This window comes from Corvus moneduloides, chromosome Z, assembly GCF_009650955.1.
Source record: "Corvus moneduloides isolate bCorMon1 chromosome Z, bCorMon1.pri, whole genome shotgun sequence".
Taxonomy (NCBI): domain Eukaryota; kingdom Metazoa; phylum Chordata; class Aves; order Passeriformes; family Corvidae; genus Corvus; species Corvus moneduloides.
Window position 1 is genome coordinate 47,761,823 of NC_045511.1, and position 11,344 is coordinate 47,773,166.

Below are 11,344 nucleotides of genomic sequence, written 5' to 3' on the forward strand. Positions count from 1 at the left end.
GCTAGCTAATGACTAAGGAAAGGAGACAACAACAAATAGTTTTGTGACCAGTGAAGCTAATAAAGACCAGTTTTCAGTGGATCTCTTTTGTATTTAGACCCTCAGATGTTCAATAAAGTGTGAACTTCTTAAATTTTTCCTACATGAGGCCACTAACAGGCCATCTCTGCTTTGCCTTTTTAGCGATACTTGTGAAAGTAGAGACTGTCTTTGGAGCATCTAGTTTATTTGCAACTGGTCAATAGGCTCAAATGTTTTGTGCTAGGGAGAGGCTGTAGGCTTGGTATGGTCACAGGAACTGTAAATGAGAGCTTTGCAAGGGTCTCCTCTGCATGGCCTTGTTATGTGTGTCTCCTGGGCAGTTGAAAAGCTGAAAGGTGCCAATGTGTTTAAGAGCATCTTTTTGCCTCACAGAGATGAGGCGTGTTCAGGGCCAGGCCATGGACCGTTTCTGTGAAATCACTCCACTCCACTCCACTCCACTCCACTCCACTCCACTCCACTCCACTCCACTCCACTCCACTCCACTCCACTCCACTGTCTTTCACCATTCTCTGCACCACAAGTAAGGTGCAGAACATCTCTGGCATAACAGCTGTGAGAAACTGGCTCACAGTTTAATATTTAGACTTAGGGTAAAGTTATGAACGAGGGAAACTGAAAAAAAAACTAGGTCATGGCTTTGAATCCTAAATCCATCAATAATCATGAGAATGTATAACTTGGAAGTAGTCTATTATATTTATGTATTTAGCTGTAGGCTTTATGTGTCATTATTATATACACATAGGCAAAAAGGGAGCCTGGATTTAAGAAAAGCTGTAGTCTCTTTTAAATGCTTTTGGGTGCCAGCAAACAACAATGAATTTTTCTAGGTTAATAATAAGCTAGTTAAGATACAAAAAAAGAACAAAGTTATTTTTGAAAGCGCTGGGTAATAAGAACATAATGGTTTCATTATCTAAAGTTCAGTCACAACAAGGACAAAAAAAATCCCTCTTATGTATGCTGAAGAGCTTTTCAGTTTTGAAAAAAAAATCAATACTATATTCACACTAATGTTGACTTGCATAAAATATTGACTGTAGTCACACTGGTGGTTTTACATAAAGACTTAAAAGCAATTTTGGTTGTCTGAAAGATTCTAATTGTTTTTTCCCTTTCCCGAAAGAGTAATGAAAGGGCAACTAAAAAGCAGAACTATATAGTTATTTTATAACTGGCACTAACAAATTTCACCAATTATAGAGTCCATTCTGTAAGCAATGAATGTGTGGCTCCCAATTAATCTAGTGTACCTCCAGGCAAGGTCTAAATCAGCTGGATACAGCTAAAGCAATTTGCACACAGCTAAAAGCAAATTGGAAAATAAGTGTTCCACGCTACTGCCTATCTTTTCAAGCCAAATACACAATCAGTATTCTGGCAGCAGCACTCTGTCATGTTATTTGCAACTATCAATTTTAATTATAACAATTATTGATTAGTTGGGAAAGTGAATAATCTAATGTTCAAATGAGGTTGGCGCGGCTGCTGGGGATCGTTTTTTGCTTTCATGCACGTGTACATTCAGTGTTAGGAAATACCACACAAAGAATATACCTGCAGCACAGTGATGAGCTCAGATAACTACCTTTGAAGGTGCAGCTGTGATTTTTTCTTTTTTATTTTTTCAATTTGTTTACAACAAGCATCCAGTTTTAGGATTCACCACTCTGCTGTACAGAAAGATATGAATTCTCTTTCTCTATAAGATATGAATTGAATTAGGGTGTGGGAGGACCACTGAGGAATATAGGCAAATACTTTCAAACTTGGGCACCTAAAATCAAACTCCAATTTTCTTACTTAACCACCCAGAGTGCTCTTGTTGCCCACTGGCACAGGCTATTTTGCTAACCTATTTGCTTTTAGACTCAAGCTGTTCCTTTGTAGAACAATGCTTCTCTTGGAACAGAGAAAAAAGAAATATCCAGCCCTAGCTGAACTAACAAGAACATTATGTGTTTCAGCTAAATAAATAGCTGGGGGAAGAGGGCATCCTGACTTGAGCAGAGTTACAGCCACAAAGGCTGAACATGAATTCTCTGAATCCGAGTTCCTGGTACAGGTTCATCTCCACTGCTAATCAAATGCCCTGTGTAGTGTTTCTGAAGACATTCTGTTTCCATTTGAAGTGACCCAGTAAACATTCCACTAATAATTACTGTGCTCCAGAGAAGCCTTTCAAGTGCCCTGCAGACTGCCTCTGCCAAGGCTGGGAGAGAGCAGGAGAGTGCTCCCGTCACACGTGCTCCTCTTGCCTCGTGGCTGAACGTGTCCGCTGTGCTGGGGACACGTCCTGCTGCACGGCCCAGAGCTGGAGCCCGGCACTCCTGCGGGGCAGGCTGGACACAGCCACTCCACCTGGCTGGCTGCTGCTCACACAGGCATGGCTTCTGTGATTTAAAAACGTAACGAGGGTAGCTGGTGGTAGCAATATCCCAAAGCTCAGGGCTATCACTGACGGCAGATGAGCGGGATCAGATCCAGGATCACAACACTGCCCATTCACCTGCTTTTGAATTTAAAGCAGTGTACTAAGTAAACTTTTTTGTGCAGTTTTGCACAAAATGGCCAGTGGATAACTGGCATAGTAGGTGGTGCATTGCACTGTTGCTGGGAAACTGTGGATGGATGTGAAACTGGGAAGGTCAGCTCCTGCAATTAGTTATCAAGAGAGAATAATTTCAAAGACCTGCACAAGGATTTAGGTATGCAACGCCCACTGTCTTGGCAGAGCCTAGTACAGCTAATCATCTGCTTTGAAAATGCGAGGGAATGCGTCCTTGAGTTGGACAAGAAGATCTCTCTGCCTATTCACCAGCCGAAAAAATGTGCTTACAGTGTCTTATACTGAAATGGAAAATAAGAAAGGAAAAAAAATAGCAAAGGCATGGAAACGAACCCTGAGTGTGCCAAACATGGGAATGCCAGTGTCTAATAACAAAAGTGCTCTCTGAGAAAAAAAAAATAGTGAGATGCCTAGATAAGTATGCATACATATGAGATAATCTGGTAATCAGGTACAGCTTTGGCACACGTGCACACACAGTGAATGTGATACTGTTGTCTGACACGCCTCCTGCTCAGTCTTTTGTCTTTCTGCACTCTTTTGTTTGGAGTTTAAATTATTTTATCCTGCCCACCAAAGCTTCCAACCTGCGCAGCGTGGTTCTGCACAAATGCACTTGCAGGGAGAGGCCTATCCCCAACATATCCATTCTTCTTTTCTTTCTCTTTTGTTTTGTTGAGGGGAAAAAAAACCCACATATGGCAATTTCCTGTCTATTAGTATTTACCACTACAAGTATTTTTGTAATAGAGAATCACAAAAATTTATAGACTGCAGTCATTTAACCTGGTGTAAAACAGTGTGATTTGTATTTTTTTAAGCCATAAATTGATAATGTCACACCTTCTCTATTATTTAAAATGTAGTATTTATATAATATAATATTAAAATTGCCATGCCTGCCCTTAACTTTGGGATCAGATATGTATCTCAAGGGATCTGCCTCCATCTGCAATAAGTGCTTTTCACTTCAGATTAATATATTTTCATTGCCCTGTCAGCCTATGCAGATGGAGCAGGCCTCAAACCACACGGGGTCAAGTAGGAGCCCAATTAGTCAGAGTTATTTTTAAGTTCTGGAGGGCACAGGGTCAGCACACTGGAGAGATTTAAGCACCTAAAGATGTACATAGGTGCCTCATGTATTTTCAGAAGTGCTATCACTCTGCAGTCAAGGGGAGCTAGGCATCTGGTAGCTATCTTGAAAAACACATTCTGAGATTCCTGCAAAGAGTTTGAATCCTTTTGGAAATTCAGGTTTTTCAGGCCACGTAGCTGAGGCCACCAGTGGTTTCACTTTCCCAGTCTCATTGTCTCAGGTCTGCTGAGATTTATCCTCACGGCCAAGATTCCTGCGGCAGCCCCTGGACGTGCTTGCATTGGTCAGGGGGTCACATGTGCATCGGCCATCCCAGGAGTCCAGAGCATTGGGTGGGGAATCCATCAGGAAAAGAGGGAAGCCAGCAGCCATGGGTGAGCCGGCTGCATGCAGGCACGGCATGGGCATCTCTGGTGGATGTCTTGCCTGGCTAAAGGAAGGTCAGAGAACATAAGCTCAACTATTTTCCAGCTAGCTCTGTCATCAGTCATGGCCATGATTAAATGCCTAGAGAAGAGCAAGAGCAGGGAATGTATCAATGCTGATGCTCCTCTATCTTCTGACGATTTTCAGGGGGGTTTCTAGTGCAGTTTCTCTATAAAATAACTTGCAAACTTTTTTTTTCTTTTAGAAAAGCTAATAGGGTTTTTCAGTCTCCCCTTGAATTCGGTATGAGCTTTTTGTATCCACAATGTTCCCCCTTTGCCAAGGAGTTTCCCACATGCATCGCCAGTTACACAAAGACCCTCTCTGTGTCGTGGATACAGTCCTTCTTACCATTGTTTGCTGACCAAGGATTCTTGTACTGGAAGTAACAGCAATACAATGTCTTTCCTAGTCATCCCTCTATACCTATCATGATTTTATAGTCGTCAACATATTTCACCTTTAGTCATTTCTGTTCCACACTGAAGACTCCCAGCCTAATTTTTTTTCTCTTTTTCCTATGTGGAAGTTATTAACCATCCTTGCCATTCTTTGAAACTTCTGTATTTATAATATATCCTCTGTAGATGTAGGGACTCATATCTGTCTTTCTGCTGTAGAACAGCCCATTTCTTCCTACCTTTAACTTCCTGATTTTGGCCAGTTAATCTTTCCTATGCGTGTTTTTATACTTCTTTAGAAGGCATGGGGAAGGTCCCTGTCAGAAGCTTTATGGAAAGACACATAGGGGCAATCTGCTTGAACCACCCTTTTTCATATGTACATGAGTCCCCTGACTGTCAACAGGTTTGTGAGGCAGGACTTCCCTTGCCAGAAATGGTATACAGGAACCAAGCTTAAAATGTTTCCAGCATGAAAGAGAAGTAATGTCACTTAGAGCTAGAGGCACTTTGACATTTTAATCTTACGCTGTGAATTGTCTTGGGATTTTAGACACACTTGAAATACAGCAGGTGAGACACAGTCTTTTGGAGTCTTTTCAGGAAACAGCTTAGGAAAATGAGAAACGTGCACCCTCAGCCATATTATATTAAATCTACCTCATTTTCCTCTTAGAATCACGGAATAATTTCTCCTGGAAGACACCTGTAAAGGTGTGTAGTCCAGCATCTAGCTCAAAAAAGTTTTGATTAGAAGAGGTTGTTCATGGCTGAAGAAATTTATTTTAAAGGATGGAAATCCCACACCTCTCTAGGCTTCTGTTCCAGTATTTCACCACCTTCACGGTGAAAATTTCTTCTGCCATGCCTAGTTGAAATTTCCCATGTTCCATCTTGTATCTTTTGTCTTTTCTCCTATCCCTGTCTAGCTTTGGGTGGGGTCTGGCTACACTTTCCCTTCAGCCTTCCACCAGCCAGCAGTCAAATCTCCCTTCCTCCTTCCTTTCTCAGGGCAGAACAAACTCAGTGCTTTTTAGCCACTAAGAGGTGATGCATTGGTTTGACAGCACCAGCATGTTTCAGTTCTTGTTCCTAATAATGAATGGGACAGGACCAGGATGCAAATGTTGCCCACACAGAGTTGGAATAAATCCTTAGCAGGTTTTTTAATTAGGTTCTTAAAAAACAGGGAGTTAGATCTAAAGAATTTCACTGGAAGTCAGCAACTAATTAATTTCTGAAGCATTGGCTGAATGAAGTAACATGTATAGTACATACTGGGGCAGAGAGCATGTGCACTACAAAGTTAAATCCGAACAGAGGGGGTCATCAAAAGCCAGTAGAAATTAAAGCAATGCAGGATGCTCCAGCTTAGACTAAAGTGATTTCCATCAGAGTGGATCTGCAAAGACCAGATGAGGTTTTAACTGCTAGTTTGCATATTTGAGGTCTTACAATATCCAGCAGCTGTATGTGTTGCTCTTGATGTTCCTGTGGTTCCCAGAAGAAGGGATGGAGGGGAGGCAGAGAGAGCCTTCACCACAGTGCTGGGAGTTTCTGTGTTAGGTACTATCCCACTCAGTTGTCTGCCATTCCGTTTTTATCAGCCTACCAGAGAGTGAAGTGGGTAGGTGAGTCTTTTCAGTCTGCTGGTGATACAGATTCATATCTCAGTTGCTCTACAGAGCACACTGAAGTACATTTCCCAGAGTCTGAGTATGGTATGGGGTATGTAAAGCCAAATCAGCTGAAATCAGTCTGGAGGATGGCAAAAAACCCTTTTCAGAACAGCTGCTTTCATAAAATTCCTGATATTTTTGTAGGAAATACAACTGGCAGCTCAAGAGACATTGACCACAGCAAATCCAACCTTGACTGTCTGCTTAGATTGGAATCCAGATCTGAAATTTAAAATATTCAGGGACAATTATTTCAATCCAGCTGTGTGTCCTTGCATCTGCAGTTCTGAAATTTCTTGCAAATCTTTACCATTTCCAGTAAAGTGTATTTGGTGAGTGTCAAAAGAGGAACAATGCTGTAGATCACAAACCAAGCTCCAGTTTCAGGTTTGTTTGGCAGTCAGATACATGACAGAGGGTCAGACCCTGGTGCTTGCTCCAGACCAGAAGGTTTGTCTAAATATGTATTGATAGCTACGGCAGGAAAAGTGGGCAAATGCTCATGGTATACAGTTTTGTAATCTTGACACCTGTATGTGCTACCATCCTGTTCTGGTTTCTTCTCAAGTTCATTTTAGCCTTGATAGAAGTTTTGTGAGGCTCGTGGGCACACAAGTACAGAGACCTCGGTACCCACAAATCTCCTTTAAGAGAATATTAGTATTAGTTGCATATGTGTGTGTATGTGTGCAGAAAAAACAGTTCTGCCTAAAGGGACCAAAGAGAATCTGATCCATTAAATATTTCCAGTGTCAAATATGGCATGTTTTCCAAACAGCTTGCACTTCACACTTTTCTTTGTTCATATTTATTTCAGAGATGATAAGATGAACCTGGTATAGTGGTTCTTCATCTTGGTTTTCAGAGATAACAAGTGCTAAAAATGCAAAACAATATCAAGCAAATCTGGACAATGTGAAAAACAAATAATAAAAAAAAGAGCAGCCAAGGCTGACCTTAACCACATTTCTGCTGAATGTGACCCAATCTGAATGATGCATTTATCCAACCCAGGAATTTAAGTCTCTTACAAGTGGGTTTGTAATATGACAGAGTATGGGTAAGATCTTTTGAAAAAGAGGAGAAAATGGGCTCTGGTGCAAAGTTTAAATGACAAAAGGCTCATTAAAAAGCTTGTACTTAGACCAAATTTCACAGTCAAGTGTATTTCTTTCTGTTTCTAATATTATATGTAAGTACACATATTATATGTAAGTCTACTTTTAAAACTTTGTATGTATAGATATTTATTTAAGTATGTATACATGCATGTAAATGTGTAAAACTACAACTGATTTTCAGATGTTTAAGCATAAGTGAACTAAGTGCAGAAGCTTTAAGGGCTATTTGTGAAATAAGCCAGTTACTTTTGAATTAAACAGAGAAAGAATATGGATGTAGAAGTGGTGAGCTTCTGTTGACCACTAGCCCAGGGTGCATCCCAGCCCTGGCTGATATCTGTGGCAGGTTTCCCTCCATGCTCCAGGAGCAGTGAATGCCACCACTGTCGTCACTGCAGTGAGGATGGCACTCTGCCTGTGCCCTTCCTGGCACACCAGGCACAGTGATCCACTGGGAAGGGCATCAGACAGCACGTGCTTGTGGAGGGCTGTTAGGTGAGTCTTTACTTGGTTGAAGGACATTTTTTAGGTTTTGGGAGCTGTGTTGGGTTCTCCTCATTCATCACTATTTCTAATTTGTTTTAGAGGACTTCAATTCGTGTAAGATAACATACTACATTCCAGCATATGTTTAGCCTATACTCAGAAAGGTGCTGCCGCTTTTCTTCCCCCAGGAGCATCACTCAGTCTGGGGAACAGTGCCAGTCAAGGGCAGGCTTTGGAGTAGCAGGAATGACATTTTCTTTGTATCCACAGCAGTCTTCTTTTGGGTACTTTATGTCCTACCTCCCAGCCATCTGCTCATCAAGTCCTTGAATATTTGGATCTGTTAATGCAGTGCACATTTTGAGTAGGTAGAAGCTGCCACCACTAGCGAGGTTCAAAGCGATGATGAAAATGTTATGGTGGCCAAGTTTATTTTCTTATACTGACTCTTTCATTTTGCTACTTCAGCTCCACTCCACTCTCAGCAGGTAAATCATACAGTTTTATATTCACGGTGCCAGAGATGCTGACCTCCCCAATAAATTCAAATTCATAGCAATGTCAAAGGTATAGAGGCAACTTGGCCTGGTGGATAAAGTGAAGAGTAAAAAATATTCTATTCCCATAGAAATTAATGGAATTTGTTTTCACTTAAAGCAGGGCTGACTGTGGTTCAATGACACTGAATTTCACAGATTTGCATTGATTTGCTAATGAGAAATTTACACCACAGTTTTCTTGCCTTTAAATTTGACCTTTTCACTTCAGCTTGAATTGATGATTACTGTGGGAACAGAAGGAACTGGATCCACTTCTCTGGAGTGAACATAATTCAGTGAGCAAACTATAAAAGAGTTTGAGGGTAAAGTAATCCAAGGATTAAAAAAAGTCACCAAAGAAGCAGCAGAAGAAAGAGTGTCTGGTGGATGGTCACTGTGACTAGGATGAGATCCGTGGCACCCCTAAATGTTGGGGCAATGCACTTTGTCCAAAATGAATGCTGTGGAAGAGGGCAGGTGTACACAAATGTGATTTTAATAAACTCCTGAAAGGTGGTCTGAAATCCAGCCTGCTGCGCCTGGGTCCCGTGGTCGTGCGGGCTGCCAGGGGCCTGTCTGCAGGGATCTTGCTGGGAGCGGGGTGGTGGGTTCCAGGGTGCAGGACCCTCTGAGAGTGGCTGCAGGGTGGGCCGAGCCCAAGTCACGGCCTCAGAGCCGAGCAAGCAGCGCGGGCACCGGCGCTTTGGAAGCGGCTCACAATGCGGCCCTGAACCGCGCATGGCTGACCTGCTTCGGCTGAAAGGAAGAAAAACCCACATTAGCACATAAGCAAAGGAAGTCAAAATGATCTCATTCATAAGAGCTTTCTCCCATCTATGTCAGGGGAGTTTGTCCCCACAGAATAGCGTGTCTTTCTCTGGGCCACACAGGGCTGTCTGCCTAATTTTCCTCATTCTTAACCTTTGCCTCTCCATGGGACTGAAGTGCAAGACAATGCCAGGGTGCTTCATTCTTCCCTTATACCTTAGCTACAATGCTGAGGGGTTGGCAGGGCTAAAAATGTTTGCACACCCATGGGACAGCTTGAATTCAGGGAGCTGTTCTGGCATTGCTTTTCTGAGCTGCAAGGACTCACCAACTTGAGTACCTGCATCTCCTCCACAGAGATGAGTGTGGAGCAGGCAGCTGCAGCCATCTAAGCTTAACTGTAAGCTATCGAGTTTCAACTGATGGTAAAAAATAGCTCCTAAATAATAAAAGTCCCCAAAGCAAAACTTTCATCTAATACTACTAATTGCCTTTGAATTAGTTCTTCTCTATAATGCCACGTTAGCACAGCAGCACATTTATTATTAAGCAATATTTAAATCACTCTGAACTAAGTAATGCATTAATTTACCACCTCTTTTCGATGGGAAATACTTTTTGCAGTATGTTACATTTTTAAAATCTATTATTTAAAATAACATTTTTTGTTTGTCTTTCCACCTTACATAGTTGTGAATTTTTGTGAAGACAATGCTGCAATTGAACTGCAGGTACAGGAGAAAAGTATTTATCATATTTTTAATCTAATAACTAATATTTTTTTTTTAATTATGCCTCTTAGCAAAATATTTTTTTGCTGTATTGTTGGACAGCTTAGCAAATTGCTTTCTAAAGGAGTCTACCTGGATTTAATTAATTATATATGACACTAATAAACTAAGTATTCATAAACCACATTGATTGTGCCAACACAGACATTGAATCCATCTCACAATTGAATAGCTAATATTTACATTCCTCTGGAAAAGAATGTAGCCTTTCTGTGACTTTATGGGCTAACTGTACAGTGTAAAAGGTGGAATAACCGTCCCTAAAAGTAAAGGCAGGAACATAACACAGTAGAAATATACTAGCTAGAACTTCATTCCTTTACTACTATATTATTCTACAAAATCTTTCTTCTTTTAGCATATATTCAAAATATGGTTTTGTTATTTTGTAAGACCTCTTTTGTGTTGTCCTATAAAAAATACACCTAGGTATCTGTTCTATTGCATTTATCAAACAAATGCTTTTCCCTGGGTTTTTGAGGTGCTCAGACAAGAGATTCAGCTCCTGAGCAGAGACATCTGAAGATGCAGGTCAATACATCCTGGCCCATGTAAATAGACCCTCCAGAGACCCTAACCCCCCAAGAGATATGAGTATGTTCTCATGGAGGGCAGGCCTGTGAGGATGCTGACTTTACAGGCACGCAGGACTGTGCAGCGGGCAACACAGTATTGCACGTGTATGGAGTTGCTGGGAAAAGGGGAGAGGCACAACCATCGATGCTTGTCCTGACACATGTGATGAAGACATTCTTCACAGTTCAGACAAGATTTTTCTTTTCCCTCTCCAGCTCTCCATGAGCTCATCTATAGAATGCTGTAAGACCCAAATGAACCTCTAAAGAGTTTCATAGGCGTTACAGGAGCATCTACCTTTGCTGTGCCAATTTGCATGACCTGCCCTCAAGTGCTACACACAAAATTTGGAGGCACCTCCTTTATGTCCTTCCACTACATGTGGTGTTAAACTGAAAACAGTTATAGGAAATCACAATTAGATCAAAGCAGGTGCAGATCCAGGCTTTGCTACTGTCCCTGAGAAAATTATGGTACATGTCCTGTTGTAAGCTATTTTATCCGGGCATGTGGAGGGCAAAAATGTGACTGGGAAAACCAGTACAGATTTACTAAAGATAAATGGTGCCTGACCTATCTTGTCACCATCTGTGGTGAAACAACTTGCTTGGTGGTGAGCAGAAAGCTGAGGATATCAGTTACCTTGATTTTAGCAGGATGCTTGATGCAATTGTGCCATTATGTCCTGGCTGGCAACCCATTATGTTAAGGGCCACAAGGAGTATGAAAAACTGTCTGACTGGCTGGTGGTAGTCAATGGCTCAAAGTCAAACTGTTTGCCACTCATAAAGAGCTCCTCAGGGTGAAAGCTGGGACCAGCAGTGCTCAGCATCCTTGTAACTGG